Raw genomic sequence first — 15,330 nt, forward strand, 5'->3', positions numbered from 1 at the left:
GTCTCACCTGGAGGTCCTGCAGGGAGCGCCGCAGCTGCTGCAGGCTGCAGTGGGCCGGTCCGGCGGGGGGGAGGAGCGTCTGTGTCTCCGACAGGAACCTCTGCAGCTTCCTCAGGCTGCGGCTGTACAGGTGCCAGTGCTTCACCAGCCCCTCCACCAGGGAGCGCCGCTGGTCGGCCCGTTGCACCGCGCCCTGCCAGTGCTCCCTGAGCTGGGCGAGCTTCAGGATGAAGTCGCTCCTGGACACATTGACGCAGGTAAGGAGCTGTGTTTGCCCCACCCTCTTTATTTTATAGGAGCAGGCTCTTCTTACCTGTCCTCCACCTCTCCTTTCTGCAGCAGGTGCAGAGCTTCAGTGATAACTGAGTGAAGGATCTGGTGACCGGTGGACAGCTCTGCCTGGAACCGCTGAAACACCAGGAGAGATCAGGGTTCAGGGCTTTGTTTTCGTTAAGTCTGTGTGTGAGTCTGTGCATCACGGAGGATACCATGTGTGTGCAGAGCTGCTGTCTGAGGCCGATGTACGAGCCGGAGACGTCCACAGCCAGGCTGTCCTCCATCCTCTGCAGGAAAGACATCCAGCTCTCACACTTCTGCTGGAAGCTCTGCTGCCTCAGTGCATCTGTCTGCAGCTCACTGCACACAAAACACACCTCAACTTTAATGCCCACGGTAATGGATTTTGGGGTAAAAGAAGTTTTGAAACAAAATGTAGCAGCAGAAAGTTGTCATTGTTTGCACCAGTGTAAGCGATTATGAAACAATAGCCGGTTTTAAACTACAGATATATTACAATCATCCAGACTAACAGCACTTTCCGGCCTTCATTGCATTCAACTAACAACACCTACAGGAGCCACGAATAGATTCTGCACGTGTCACCATTTTCTTATCATTAAAACTTGATGCTGTGATCTATCGTTACACCGCTGTCCTCAGCCCCCTGGTTCATGTGTTCGTGTGCTGATCTCAGATCTGACCTGCAGGCCTCCTCGGCTCTGGCGGAGGCGACGGCCCAGCGGTGGTTGAGGCATCGTAGGCGGCGCGCTGCCGCGTCGCCCAGCGACCGGCTGCAGCTCTGCTCGTTCAGTACGTCCAGGTCAGCAGACGGGCCGCTCAGCTCCAGGAGGCCAGACTGGGAACATGTGGTGGTCACAAGGGATCACAAGAGTCTGGACTACTGCAGGCAGGAACACTACACTCTGTTGCATTGAGTTTACTAGTTCTTCTCCACTCATTGTTCCGCAGACAAACTCCTTATTCATGGCCTGAAGATCCATTTCCATCAATACCTACATTAAACATTAATTTTGCAAAGAAATATTGTCCTTCCAACACGTATATCACATCTAAATATCTTATTTTCTTCAAATAATTCTTAAAGGTCGGTCAGCTGGCTGTGAACATATGACGGAAATAAATACACCAACATCAGAAGTCCTTTTAAATGCTCACCAAACAAAATGGGAATTTAAAAATCTGCAATTACATGAAGACTGAAAAAGAGGATCTTGTGATGCAGAAGCTCCAGCAGCTTTGTGCTGAGACTGTTTGGATAGATTCTGTAGAAATGATCACTTAGGACCTCGTTATGAGACAGATTAACACACTGGAATCACAAAAACTTTAAATTATAGTTGCTTATAGAAAACTCAAAAAAGTTGATTTGTACTAAAAAAATAGTTTAAAGAAAAAATATCTCAATCTTTGTCCAAATATAACATTTCCAACAACAAAGAATGTAACAAAATAACAAGTCCAGATGTCGTTATTGAGAAGTAGAAGTCTCCTGCTCTGTGGATCTAAAGGAAGGAGACGCAGTCGTTCATAAACTCCTCTCACGCCGTCTCACCTGGTCCGCTGGCCGAGCCTCCGCTTGCTGCAGCTTTCCCTCCAGCGACTCCAGGACGTCTCCAAACTCCTGCAGCCGCTCGAGCTCCTCCTGCACGCAGGCGACACACATGACACGATGCCAGCTGGGTCTTAATTTACAGGTCACTGTGACACGCAGCGCACGCAGGTGGCAGGTTTCTTATTGTTGTTTTTGTTACTGTACTTAGCTCATTTTGTGTGCCCAGATATATTTAGTTGTATTTAGTTACTTGTTTTTCATGCAGCAGCTAGTGTTGTGTTGATGTTTGTATGGATTGATATAGTTAATACAAAAACATTAAATGACAAAACAATGAAACAACAATAACCATAATGTAAATAAAATCCTGTTGGGTTATGAAATGAAACGGTTACACAGTAAAAGGCTTCATCATTGGACGGTTCCCCTGACGACCTCATGTCAAACGCCGTCTTCTGCGATCAGCGCTCTCTAATCCACCGTCTATAAATAGACAGATTAACTGATGTGCTTTTACCTGCAGCTGACCCAGCATCCTCGTCCCCTTCTGGCTGAGCTGCTGAACACCACGCGACAACAACCGGCTCTCTGATTGGACGAGACTGGCGGCTGAAGGTTCCAGGTGGCCAATTAAGTCCTTGGAGGCCTCCAGCACCTCCTCCAGGCCGGACTGCAGAGTGCCCGTCCTCTCCAGGAGACTCTGTGGAGCAGAGGTGGACGGGGACAAACGGAATAAGAGGACCGGAGAGTTTCAACAGCATGTGGTGTTGGTGTAGTTATTAGTGAGGTTTTCTGAAACTGGAGGGCTGAAGTTATTTATTGATTCAATATTTGACAGCTCAAGAAGTAGAACTAGTAAGAAATAAACACATAGAGGAGTTATATCTCAGCCATGGGGAAGTAAGGAGCATAAAATCAGCTCATAACTCAAACCAAACGCTCTGATTCGTCAGTTAAATGCTTTGAAACTACAAGTACAAGTGAAATCTGAAAAACAAAGCAAAACAAGCGCAAAAACTAAATCTGTTAAATTTGATTAAAAATAATAAAGGAAGTCAGTGAGATGCAGTTGAAAGCTCCAGAAAAGGCAAGAAGGTGGATCTTGTGTTGCTATTCTGTCTCCAAGTGTCAAGAATGAACTTTTCAGCGGTTATCCGTCTAGAAAGGTTACAAGCAAATACCAAAACAAAACAAAACCTTCCAAAAACATAAACCAAAGGCAGATTTAGACAGAATATCGCTTTCTTTGTCCACTTCCTGTTTTTCGTTATTTCCTCACCTGAGCACTGTGCATCTTGCCAGCGAGCTGCTCCTCGGTGTCTTCGTCTGCAGCCGCTCCGCTCAGCGACGACCTGACGTCGCTCTGCAGCGTCTGCAGCCGCTGAGAGAAAGACGCAGCCAGCCGGCCGTAGACCTCCCACACCTGCAGGACGCCCCGACTCCTCCGGAGCTGCTGGTCCAACGCCGCGGACACCGCCGTCCAACTGGAGGAGGATTGGTTGATTCAGGAGTGTGACGTTACAGCCCAGTGTCAGTTTGTGAAATAGTCTTGCACAGGGACAAGAAGAAATGTTTGTGTGTGTGTGTGTGTGGCTGCATGCCGTCCGTCTCACCCGTCTCTCTGTCTGTCCAGCTGCTCTGTGAGGAGGGCGGCGGCAGCAGGACTGACGACGTCTCTGAGGGAGGAGGCGCTTTGACTCAGTTCGTCCCACTCTGTCTCTGAAGCTTCCGTCTCCTCGTGAAGAAGCTGCCTCCGACACAACGAACACCGTCAGTCATCACCGGTACAACATCCAAACTAAATCAAACACGCTCTTTCTGCACACTGAAACCAGAAACTCTAGAGGGATATTTTTTTTTGCATGCTCCACGTGTATATTAAAGTTCCTGTCCAACTCTACCCACTCCAGAAGCAGCTGGTGCACCAGTCCTCCTTTACCTGCAGCTTTTCATGGAGATCTCTGTGTGTCTGCAGGCAGAGCGGAGAGCTGCTGTGATGATCCAGAGTCTGAGACGTTCTCGCCGTTTTCAGCATCATCTGATTCAGTCGCTTCTGCACACAATCCCACAGCTGCTGACCCTGAAGCAGCCTCTGTTTCACTGAGTCATGCTGTCAAAGAACAGACAGGATGTTCCAATATTACCGAGAAGAAAGAAGCTACAGCCGGCAGACGAGACATCTCACATATGTCCTAGTTGTGACAACAGTTTTATAAAGTAGAAGTCGGAATAAATACATTTCTGATGCCATATATATTTGTTTGTGATCAAATTGCTGCTGGTAACTCGGCGAGATAGCACACTTATCTCGTTCTTTTAAGTCCACTTTCACATTGTCCTCAGCATCACTTACCTGCTGTGTGAGAGCTGCACAGGCCTGGATGGATTTATCCGTCCGAGAGATGAAATCACTGCTGCTCTTTTCTCCTCCACCTCCATCAAGTCCGTCTCTCAACTCCTGAAGAGCTGCAGACTTCTGCCCGATCTTCTCCTCAAGATCCTGACTCACCCAAAAAAGGCGGAAAATTCCGTTTGCGTCAAGTATTGAACCTGAAACAGCAGCTTTGGTTCAGGCGTTGTGATTGTTCTCACAGACCTGGCAGGTGTTGATGCTCCTCTGCAGCTCCGTCTGGCTGCTGGGCGTCTGAGCCGAGTCCATCCAGAGGTTCTGATCTGTAATCCAGCTGTTGATCTGCTGCAGTCGGGCCTCCCGCTCCACTCTGCTCCTCAGCTCCTGCTCCACCTCCTGGAGCTGAACACCACAAACAAACAGCAGCAGCAGGTCGGACATATTTCTTCTGAGGATCAAGGACTTGAGAATGTTTAGAAATGATGATTACATCATCAGCTGCTCTTGCTGAGCTTCACCGTTTAGTGAAAGGATATTTAATCATGAGCAAAATACAAAATAATGGGGAATCCAAAACTGCATTAACTTTGGTGAAGAGTCAAGCGTTTGGTTCATTTGATGGGATATTCTAGACCAGGTTTCTGAACCGTCACAGGTCCATGACCCCACTACTACTGTGGGTATATTGACGTGATGTCACTAGATGTCACTAGTTTTTTTATACAGCCCAATATCGCACACTTCCTCCGGTGTCTTTACAAACTGTACAGCATTACAACCCCCTCTGTCCTTTTCAATCCGCGCTTCAGATAAAGAAAAACTCCACAAACAAACTCTTTAACAGGGAAAAATGTTAGAAAGCAAAACATAATCAAATCACAATACAGACAATCCATATGAGAACAGAGGATGTGTAGAATGGATTTGGGATCAGGGGAAGAAAGCTTCTAAGTAGACCTTGATGTGTTTGTTTTCTGACCTGAGAGTTGAGTGTTTCCTGCAAACTGAGCCACTGATGGCTGAGCTGACCCTGCTCCTCTGCAAACTGGTTGTGCTCACGGCGCCTCCTCTGGCCGTCCTCCGTACTGCATGTCTGTAACGGCTGGCTCACATAGTCCAGTGTGGCCTGATGCGCCGACATCTCTGTCAGATACTCCTATAAAAATAAATAAAAAGTCAAGTTAAACAAGACTTCTAGCAGGGAATCAAGATTGCACTTAAATGAGTGCACTAACAGCGTCCCACCACCAACACGTCAGTAATCAGGACATCCGTCCATCACTCAGCTCTTCTCTACCTTGCAGTACTTCAGGAGCTGACTCAGATCAGCGTTGGTGGAGGAGGTTCGGTTGACTCTGCTGCGATGCTCCTCCAGACGGGACTCAGCAACTTCCAGCCAGACCTGCAGCTCCAGCAGCGCCCCCTGCTGGGTCATCGTCTTCATCCATCGCTGAGGAGGAGGAGGCGAAAAAAATGACATACTTAGTCTCTGTTCTTCAAGAAGCACTTTTTGCTCTCCTCAAAAAAGATTCAGCTAACCCAGGATGTTTCTGCCCTTGTGGTAAAATATCATTCCAGTCTGATGGAGCCTCTGTGGTCAGCCTGTAAGCTTTAGGAGGATTTACTACATGAAATAACGTTATTGGTCTGTAAATGGCTGTGCTCTGAGGTAAACATCAGATGTTTGATACGCAGCAGTCTGGGCTAGTTTTCAAATTTAAAGCTAAAGATATTTCTTTACTTTGACCTTTAAGATGAATATAGGAGGTGAGTGAGAGGGCAACACAGTGGGCGAGGGAGGGGAGAGAAAATACTACGAGTCAGAAAAGTAGACAGAAAACAGAAGTGAGGAACGGAAAATAAGGAATAACAGCAGGAAGACAGGATGAGAGGGAAATGAGGAGGAGGGAGAGAGAGGGAAGTAGAACAGAATAGAGAAAGAAAGAGGAGACCCAGACAGACGGACAGACAGAGGAGAATGGTTTCACACCAATAAGCGTGAGAAGAGTCCTCATGATGGCATTGTGCTGCACGGCGGGGATGTTTAAAACTAATTGGTGACAAAAAGACTGCAGCGAGGTTTCTGAAATACCAAACCGCTCCACACTGTACATGTGGGCACGGAGAAGCAAACATTGGGACGCATCTTGATATTTAGAAACACATAAGGACAAAAATCTCAATTCCATTTGTAATTTTCATTAAAATAATAATACGAGGCGGCACTTTTGGGCCTCCGTAACGGAGTACACGTTGAATCTTTCTTACCTTATGCAGAGCTTGTTGGACGACAGGAACATCGGCCAGCAGACCGGACCAGTCCAGCTCCATCTGTCTGAGCTGGGAGCGGACGGAGCAGAGACCTGGGTCTGAAGGCTCCTGGTCCTCCTCCCTCAGCTCAACCAGCTGGGTTCCAACACAGATGACAGCCACCTTCAGCTCAGATTTGGCCTCCAACTCTTTGGTCAAAGTCTAAAAATAGAAATGTTTGGTTATATTCTGTTCCCCACAATCGCAAACATGACCATCCTCTACTCACTTTTCAGCTTATACAAACTGATTTATTTTATTTTAAAGTTGGACATTTTGCCATTTGCAATTACAGGAGAGTGGTCAAGAATAGTATACATCTTCAGTGTGTAGAGATCGTGACTACACACTAGTTTAAAGGTCTACTGACACTAAAACTAGATGGTCTAACTCTATACACAGAAACCCTCCTAACATTAAGATTAGACTTTGACGCATCCAGTCGTTGAATCTAAAGAACTTCCCTCTGGTGTCTGTATGCGGGCGGGATGTGACTAAAGTAGTGTTGCAGTGAATGAAATCCCTTCAGGAAGTCTTTATCTTTACAATATGAAAGGGAAGTTGCTTGAAGCTGATGTTATTTATTGAAAAATGCAAAGAAAACAACAACAAACTTGTATTAGAAAGGAAAAGAAGATGAATCATTTAAATAAAGTGGAAATGTAGCGATGTTTAGAAATGTGTGCAGGTTTGAATGAGTGAAGTCTGGTCTGAGCAATGAGCCTCCAGCTCCTGCTCACCACAGACTGGAGGTAGCGGTCACGCCTCTGTTCAGCATCCGTCTCCTCCTCAGCTGAAACGGAGAGCCGACTGCATTCGTCAATGAGCTCTCTGGCTCCGCCCATCCAGTCTGCCAGCACAGCGGAGTCACGAGAAAACCTGTTTATTGGTGGAAAATAGCACATTTGAATTAAGCAATCTACCTTAATCGTTTTTAGAATGTTTGAATCGTTTTTAGAATTAATAACGTGTAATCTGAATACGTTTCATTTATTATCTTATTCATATTTATTTGTAACAATAAAAGAATATATGGGATATATATATAAATATCCCATATATATGCAATATATAAGGTCAAATCTAAATCAATATTTGATCAAACTAATTTAGTCCAAACAAGTATGTTTGTCTCCGTCTCATCTCCCACCTGCTCCTCAGCTTCCTGTTCCTCTCCTCATTGGTGCGTTTGAGCTCCGCCTTCTTCTGCAGGGCTCTCCATCGGGCCTCCAGCTCGCCGGTGGACACGCCCACCCCTCCACAGCCGGCCACCTGCAGCCAGAGCCCCGCCTCCAGCATCCGACTGAACCGCGCCTTGTTCCCCTCCAGAACGCCACGCTGCTCCTGTCAGAAAGACAAAAACCTTATAAACGCTGATTGGCTTTTTTCTTTGTTTTGAGAGTTAGATGACAGCTTAGCTGAGAGACAGCTAGCCTACTGTAGCTCTGGTGTCTTCACCTCCTTCACTACACACACACACACACACACACACACACACTTTGTTGACCACTGAGCGAGTTGCAGCCATTTCAGATGAATAAGAGACACATTTCCAATTCCACAGCGGAGCCACAGAGACCATGGACCAAAATGAATTCTAGTTGGAGGTCTCCGCTCTGCTAATAACTTACATCAAAGCCCAGGAACATTGTGTGCCCCTACAGAAAACAACCCATTCGCTTGTACTTAATTGAGCCAATTAGGTTTTGAGTGCAATGCACAAAGTAGAGCATGGAGAGCGCGCCCAATCGTCTCCAAATGAGCAGAACGGAACATTGCAAAATGCGCTCCGTCCTCCAGTCGGCTGCTTGTTGGTAAATCAAAGTCATACCCAGACAGTCAGAAAGAACATAAGTATTAACAATAATAAAAATGACCTGGTAGAGAGAGAGCTTCTCTGATATCTGCTTCTCAGGATTAACCCCCACGTGCATCTTGGGAAATGAAGCCTCATTGGCTCTCAGCAGGGAGTCTGACCAGGCGCTGTCCTCCTCCCACTGTGACCACACCTGAGACAGACGGAGAGAGACGATGACGGTCAGAAGAGACGTCTCTGTCTCTTCAAATCAATTCTGTGAGTGCTTTTTAATGATTCTTCTAATTCTATATATAAGCTGCTTAGAATAAACCCATCATGTTGTGTGCATGCTTGTGTCTGCAAAATATAACTGTGTTGAACAGATTTCTCTTGGCTGATGAATCAGAAGACTATATTTTGATGATCCAGAACAGAAGTGGCAACATTCATGTCCATAACGCTCTCTTAGAAACCTTTCAGATGTCACAGTAACAAAATGAAGAGTTTACAGCCATGCTAGCCGCCTCGGAGATGATGCTAAAGTGTGCACTGTTTAGATCATCTTCTATTGCTTCGTTTCATTCTTACCTTCTCGTCAAATAGATAAACTGCCCGTCATGCACTACCTGTATTGTTTCCTGCATCCTGGTGCCTTTGTCCAGTCCGTGCTGCTGCAGTCGGGCCACCTCGTCCTGCAGGCCCGTCACTACACCCTCCCACCTCTGGAGGGCGCTCTCTGGGACTCTCTGGGTCAGCTGCTGCAGGATCTTAAAATGATGGCCCAGGAACTGGAAGAACTTCTGATAACAGAGAGGGTACGTAATGTTAAACGATTATATTTAGCTAACAAAGCAACTGTGTTTTTCTCTTCTGTATTCCCCAGGCGGTACCGTGTGACCGCTGAGCTGCTGCTGGAGCTGAGCTCTGCTGTGCAGCTCGGTGTCGGGCCGCTGGGCGAGGCGTTCGGAGCCCAGAGCCAGCAGCTCCTCCAGGCTGTAAACCAGCCGCTCGTACTGCTGCTGCAGCTCCACGCTGGTCTTCAGCTCCTCACAGCGGGAGCGAACACCACCCAGAGAACCGTCCATCTCCCCCTGCACATAGGAGGCAAACGCAGATTTAATCATGCAACTGCATCACACAGTTATTGAGTATTATCTTTAGGGAGTAAGCTTCCCAAATGTCCAGATATGACGTTTAGCCGTTAGCTCACCTGCAGCTGCGAGGCCTGCTGGATGATAGAGGGAGGCAGGTGGCGTCGGTCAGCCTCCTCCAGCAGGGAGCTCACCTGCTCCACCTGCTGCTGCAGAGACTCCTGCATGTCAACCAAAGCCTGGGACGGACACACACACACACACACACACACACACACACACACACACACACACACACACACACACACACACACACACACACACACACACACACACACACATAAAATCTTTATGATGTTGACTGACTAGCGAACAGTCAAACTTGTTAAATCTCTTGTGTGAATGACTTTCGGGCTATTCCTCAAGTAGCGAGTGAAGTCCTCTCTCTCTCTAACTTTAAAGGTAGTACATACTGGTGCATAAACTACAGAAGGGTTTCACCTCATAAATCTAGTCTATTATCCTCGTTTCTCTGGTCGTTCATATAAAGAGCCAACCGGTATCGGAAGGCAAAATGTGGTTTTTTACTTTTACAGCTTATATTATTTAGTTTTTGCCTATTTGTAGGTAAGAAGCACGTCTAGCAAACCGCTCAGAATGCAGCTGGTTAAAGTGAAATACCTCCATGGAAACAGTACCTGCAGCTGTTTGTTAAGGTCCAGGGTTCCACTGAACTCATTAGTGATCTGGTGACCCGTCGCCTGGTTAGAAGTGAAGGCTGCATGCAACTCATTTAGTAGTATCTGGTGGTTAAACACACAACACTGGTTCTTGAAACTGGTCATGCAAACGACAAGTGTTTGATTTTTGAATAAACAGGAAAAGGATATTTCTGCATTTAAAAAGTTTATGAATGTTAGAGAAGTTATAAGATTCATTACGTGGAGGAACTGACTTATAAATGACAACTCACAGAGAGACACACAAAAACATAGTTTAACAATCGACTGATTGCAGTATTTCAGGGCGTGTTGTGTGTCATAATATGTGACCTGGTGCTTCGTCAGCTCCTCCTGCAGGTTTGTGAGCTGCTTCTCTCTGCTGGTCAGTGCAGACCGGACCACAGGAAGCACTCGACACAGATCATCCACACACTGCTGAGCACACTCTGACCCCAGGACACGGCTGACCTCTGACCCCTGAGAGGCCAGCTCACTGCCAAGGGTAGCCAGCTCTGCAGACAGAGTCTGAAAAGGAACACAAGGAAGTCCTTTATAGAGTTTGATTGTGGCATTGTCGTCCTTTGGGTCAGCTGGTATTTTGGCAAAACAAGCACAACAAAATGTAACAATTAACTTTCATGAAGTGAGAACACACTGAAAGGGTTAAATTTGTAAAACAAACACACGGACAACTCTCAGACCAGAAAACGCCGTGGTAGAGACCTGTCAATCATTGTGTAGCCCCGCCCTTTTGACTTGATGATGGCGTTAAATGAAAAGTTAGTGATCAGAAGGAACAACAAAGTCTTTATATGAGATATTTCACACAAAGGAAAACAGATGGTGGCGCTAGAGAATAAGGTCAAGGGATCACCAAAGTCAGTATGATGCATCCTCTGAGGACCATGAATGTCTGTTCAACTTTTTGTAGTTGCTAAAATATTTCAGTCTGGACCAAAGTAGTGGACCACCCTCTCATTTAAAGTGAGATTAACCCAAAATGATTGTTTTGGTGAGTCCCACCTGCAGCAGCCTCCACTCTGTGTCCCCCTCATGGGTCGTCCCAGCAGGCGAGTGCAGCAGGCTGTTGATGGAGGACAGGGACAGGGACGTCCCACGCAGGACATGAAACAAACCCTCGTCCAGTGTCTGATGGGAGCAGTCCACATGGGAGGCCTGAAGACAGAGAGGTGAGTCAAACTATTAACAAAAAAAGTCATTTTCTCATAGACTTCTATACAACCAGAGGAGTCGCCCCTGGTGGACACTAGAGAGAATGCAGCTTTAACACATGAAGCTTTGACTTCACCTTTCAGAACCAGAGGTTGCTGCCTGCTAAGGACAGCAGAGAAACTTTTTTTAAAGGGATGCACAAGGGTTAAGGATTAATAATGTAGGCGACTAATCATCTAGGGGCCCCCCCTCGCATTTATTTCATGACCCCTTGGGGGCGTCCCAGCATACATCTTGTCCTGACAACGAGGCCGTACCTGATCCAGCGGCTCTGTCGCTGTGATTCCCAACTCTCTCAGACGGCTGATGTGGGTTTGGAGCTCTTTCATGGTCTGTGTGCCAATCATGCGTCCTGCTGTTCCATCACTACGCCTCGTAGATGAGTCTGTCACCTTCAGAGAGAAAGAGACGGAGAGAGAGACAGAGAGAGACAGAGAGAAAGAGAGAGAAGAAGACACACGCCTCCCATCAAGCCCTGCAGGACTCCCCATCACACCAAAGACACAACAAAGTGCCTTCTGCTCAAAGAAGGTGATAATCAAGCGCGGCGAGAGCACAGATTTTTTCTTTTCTCTTTTGTATTTTCGAAAAAAAAAGTGATAATCAAGCACTTCAGCTCTCACGACGAAGGCCTTTACCTCGGAGGGAGGAAGCAGCCAGCTCTCCTCCACAGCCAGCAGCCGGCTGTGAAGGCCGGCCCACTTCTTCTGAGCGGAGTCCTCCTCCGCATCAGCCTCAGCAGGAGGCGACCTGCAGGGAGGGAGACGAGGCTGGAAATGAACTCTTCATCTTTCTGTCTCTGCTTGATGTCTATTAGCATCTCTTATGTCTGCTCTTCTTATATTTTGTGTTATTTTCATAATTCGACTGCAGCCTTATTCGGCCCTGAATATAAATACTTACACTCATTTCTAAAAGTGAAATTCTTTTAATAGAATGATATTTGAGGTCTCAATAGAAGCACTTGTTAAAGTTCAGATATATTATTGTGTCGGGAAAATATCAGAATTGGAAAGAAGAGACAAATAAACAGAAATATAAAATATATCTTTTACCCTCTGTAATATACACTTAGACCAAATATACATGGAATACTAATGTGACGGTACGGTGTGTTACCGTGAAGACAGCTGGCCGTGGTGCTCTGCTCCCCCGCTGTGGAGGGGAGTCCTGCTGCCCTGCCTGGCGATGGCCCGAGTCAGTCCTCTCTGTTCAGTCAGCTCCAGCTCCAACTCCTGCACAACAACAACAACAACAACAACAACAACAACAACGACGACGACGAGGAGGACATTAGTCAGAATGGAAGAAGTATTTAACTTCAGTACTAATACACGTTAATAATACAAGTACAAGTCACTGAACACGTTCTGTAAGTAGAATCAGGAAAATGTAAAGTTAAAACTGTGACTGTTATAAATTATAATTTTAGATTATTTCTACTCATGTATTATTTTGGTTGAGGCTCATTTTTAATTATTAACTATTGATTAGTTTCATTATGGATTCATCTGCTGATTCGTTTCTCCATAAATCGATGAAGTGTTTGGTTTGAAAATAGAGAGAAATGATGTCAGACTTACTCAGAAAGTGACATTATTTTAAAAATAAGTACATTTATTAAAATAGCTGCCAATTCATTATTATTTTATCAGCTTTTCATATGTTTTGTGTTCAGAAATCTTAGTTTGTAAAGTAAGTAAAGCTGTCACATAAATGTCGTGAAGTAAAAAATATTTACATCTGAGATGCGGTGACGTAAAAGTAGACTCAAGTGAAGTACAAGTACTTTAAGTACAGTACTTGAGTAAATGTACTTCGTTACATTCCACCACTTCATATAGTTTAATGTACAGAACACTTCCTTAGTTTCCTAACTTACATATTTATATGTATAAGTTATATACGTATATTTAAATATATAGTTCGTTGAGTCAACAGGTTTAACTTTGGATTATTTTGGGCTTTGCTACATTGAAGCTTTCCTGTTGATGAATTCATCTCGAGCTGCTGGTTTAAATTCCAGAGCAAACTAGAGAGAATAAAGATGTGAAAGAGAAAGTCTGAATATCAGTAAAGATCAATGCAGTGGTTTTCTTCTACAAAGACATTTCTATCGGCCTGTTTTTAAAGATCTAATATTGTCGAGAGCTTATATTAGTTTTTATTAATTCTGAGTGCATTGGAGGGTTTTAGTGTCTCATGTTGGTCAAATGAAGCTTGAAAGGGATTGATATTGTCAAATATAAAGATATGACATTGATGTATTGACATCGACTTCAGTATTGAATAATAATCCCACAGCTCCTATCAGTGGAAACCCTTTAACAAAGCCGGCAGTGGAGTCCGCTACCTTCTGCTGCTGCAGGCTGCTCTGTCTGAGCAGCTTGTTTCTGGGGGAGGAGAAGATCTCCTGAACGCTGCTGCTGCGCCTCAACTGAGAGCGACGCTCTGGATGAGGAGCCGACGTCTGAGGAGGAACGAGTGAAGAGGAGACACAAGGAGATACGTTATGTCTTTGGTAGATTGAGGAAGTAAAAACAAACACCCGATCATGTTCGTCTTTGTTCCCACGAGAGATGAAGACTCGAGACTCGACCTATGTGTGTACCTGTTCCTGAGGCTCTCTCCTCTCCTCTCCCTGTCGGTCCTGCAGCAGCTGTTGGAACGACACCAGATTGGTCTTCAGGAGCTCCAGTTTGGAGGAGAGCAGCTCGGCCGCCTCGTCCTGCTGCCGGTCGGCTGGATGACCGATCGCCGACAGGCCGGAAACCCTCTGCTCGATCTCCAGGAACATCTCCTATACATTAAAACACACACACACACACACACACACACACACACACACACACACACACACACACACACACACACACACACACACACACACACACACACACACACACACACACACACACACACACACACACACACACACACACACGTATGTCAAATCCTTTACTCTTAACAAGAATGTAAGTGCTGAGCATGTCGCACTGAGAGGCAAGTGATAGAAAAACAAACTCTTGGGATCTGAACTTTTGGTGAATTCAGTAGAAATCTACAGACGCAAACAGACAAAGTAGTGAAATAAAGACCTGGACGTGTATTTGGGATCTGAAAGATGTTCTGGAAGCAAACTAAACCAAACTCTGGAAATGAATCGGTGCATGTTTGTCCCTGTGGTGCTTGAATAAACTTCTTATCCTTTCGGATTATCAGAAAAGAAGAAATGTCTGTTGTGGCTCATGGAAAGTTGACGCTGGACAGCAGAAGCAACTAAGTGTTGACTGACAGATACACAGAGTCAGATATTGGATATGAATTGTCCATCAGTGTTAAAAATGGCTTTGGTAGCAGAGGTCTGCCGTCTGTTTTCATGTGTTTATTTTGACGTCATGGAGCGTTGGCAGAGTTCAAATCTACGACATCTGATTGGTCGATTTCTCAGATCTCTGACAGTTTGGTCTCCACCTCTGCAAGAACGCTGCGCCCTCAATGCAAATAGCAGCAGCTGACATTCAGTGTGTGTTAATCTGTGAACCCAACAGTCATTTGTTCTGTGGGTTGATGGTAAACACAGTGAACACTGGGGTCACTTCACTAAAGCATTACTCTACCATACGTCTAAGAGTGGATTCTAAAAGGTCTGATGTTTGAGGTCATGTTTAGTGAGACGCTTGTTCTTTCACTTTTCCTTTTACAAGCAGACTCACAGCAACTTTAGAGGCAATACAATGGGAGCAGCTGAGGGTCAGGGTTCATCTGGATATCATGTGGTGTCAATGCACTGCTGACATCTTACATTACAATCATGTCACGGAATTGAGAGTAATTTGTATCTCTAAAAGGTTATTGCAAATAGTAATAATAAAGACTTGATGTGGTAAAAAAGCTAAATACAGCTCGTTGTGTAAAATGTTAACAAATTGTAAAATGTAATGTTTAAAAATGTTTTTGTTGGTGCAATGTTT

The sequence above is a fragment of the Anarhichas minor genome, unplaced genomic scaffold, assembly GCF_050575085.1.
Source record: "Anarhichas minor isolate MPS153535 unplaced genomic scaffold, ASM5057508v1 ptg000038l, whole genome shotgun sequence".
Classification (NCBI taxonomy): domain Eukaryota; kingdom Metazoa; phylum Chordata; class Actinopteri; order Perciformes; family Anarhichadidae; genus Anarhichas; species Anarhichas minor.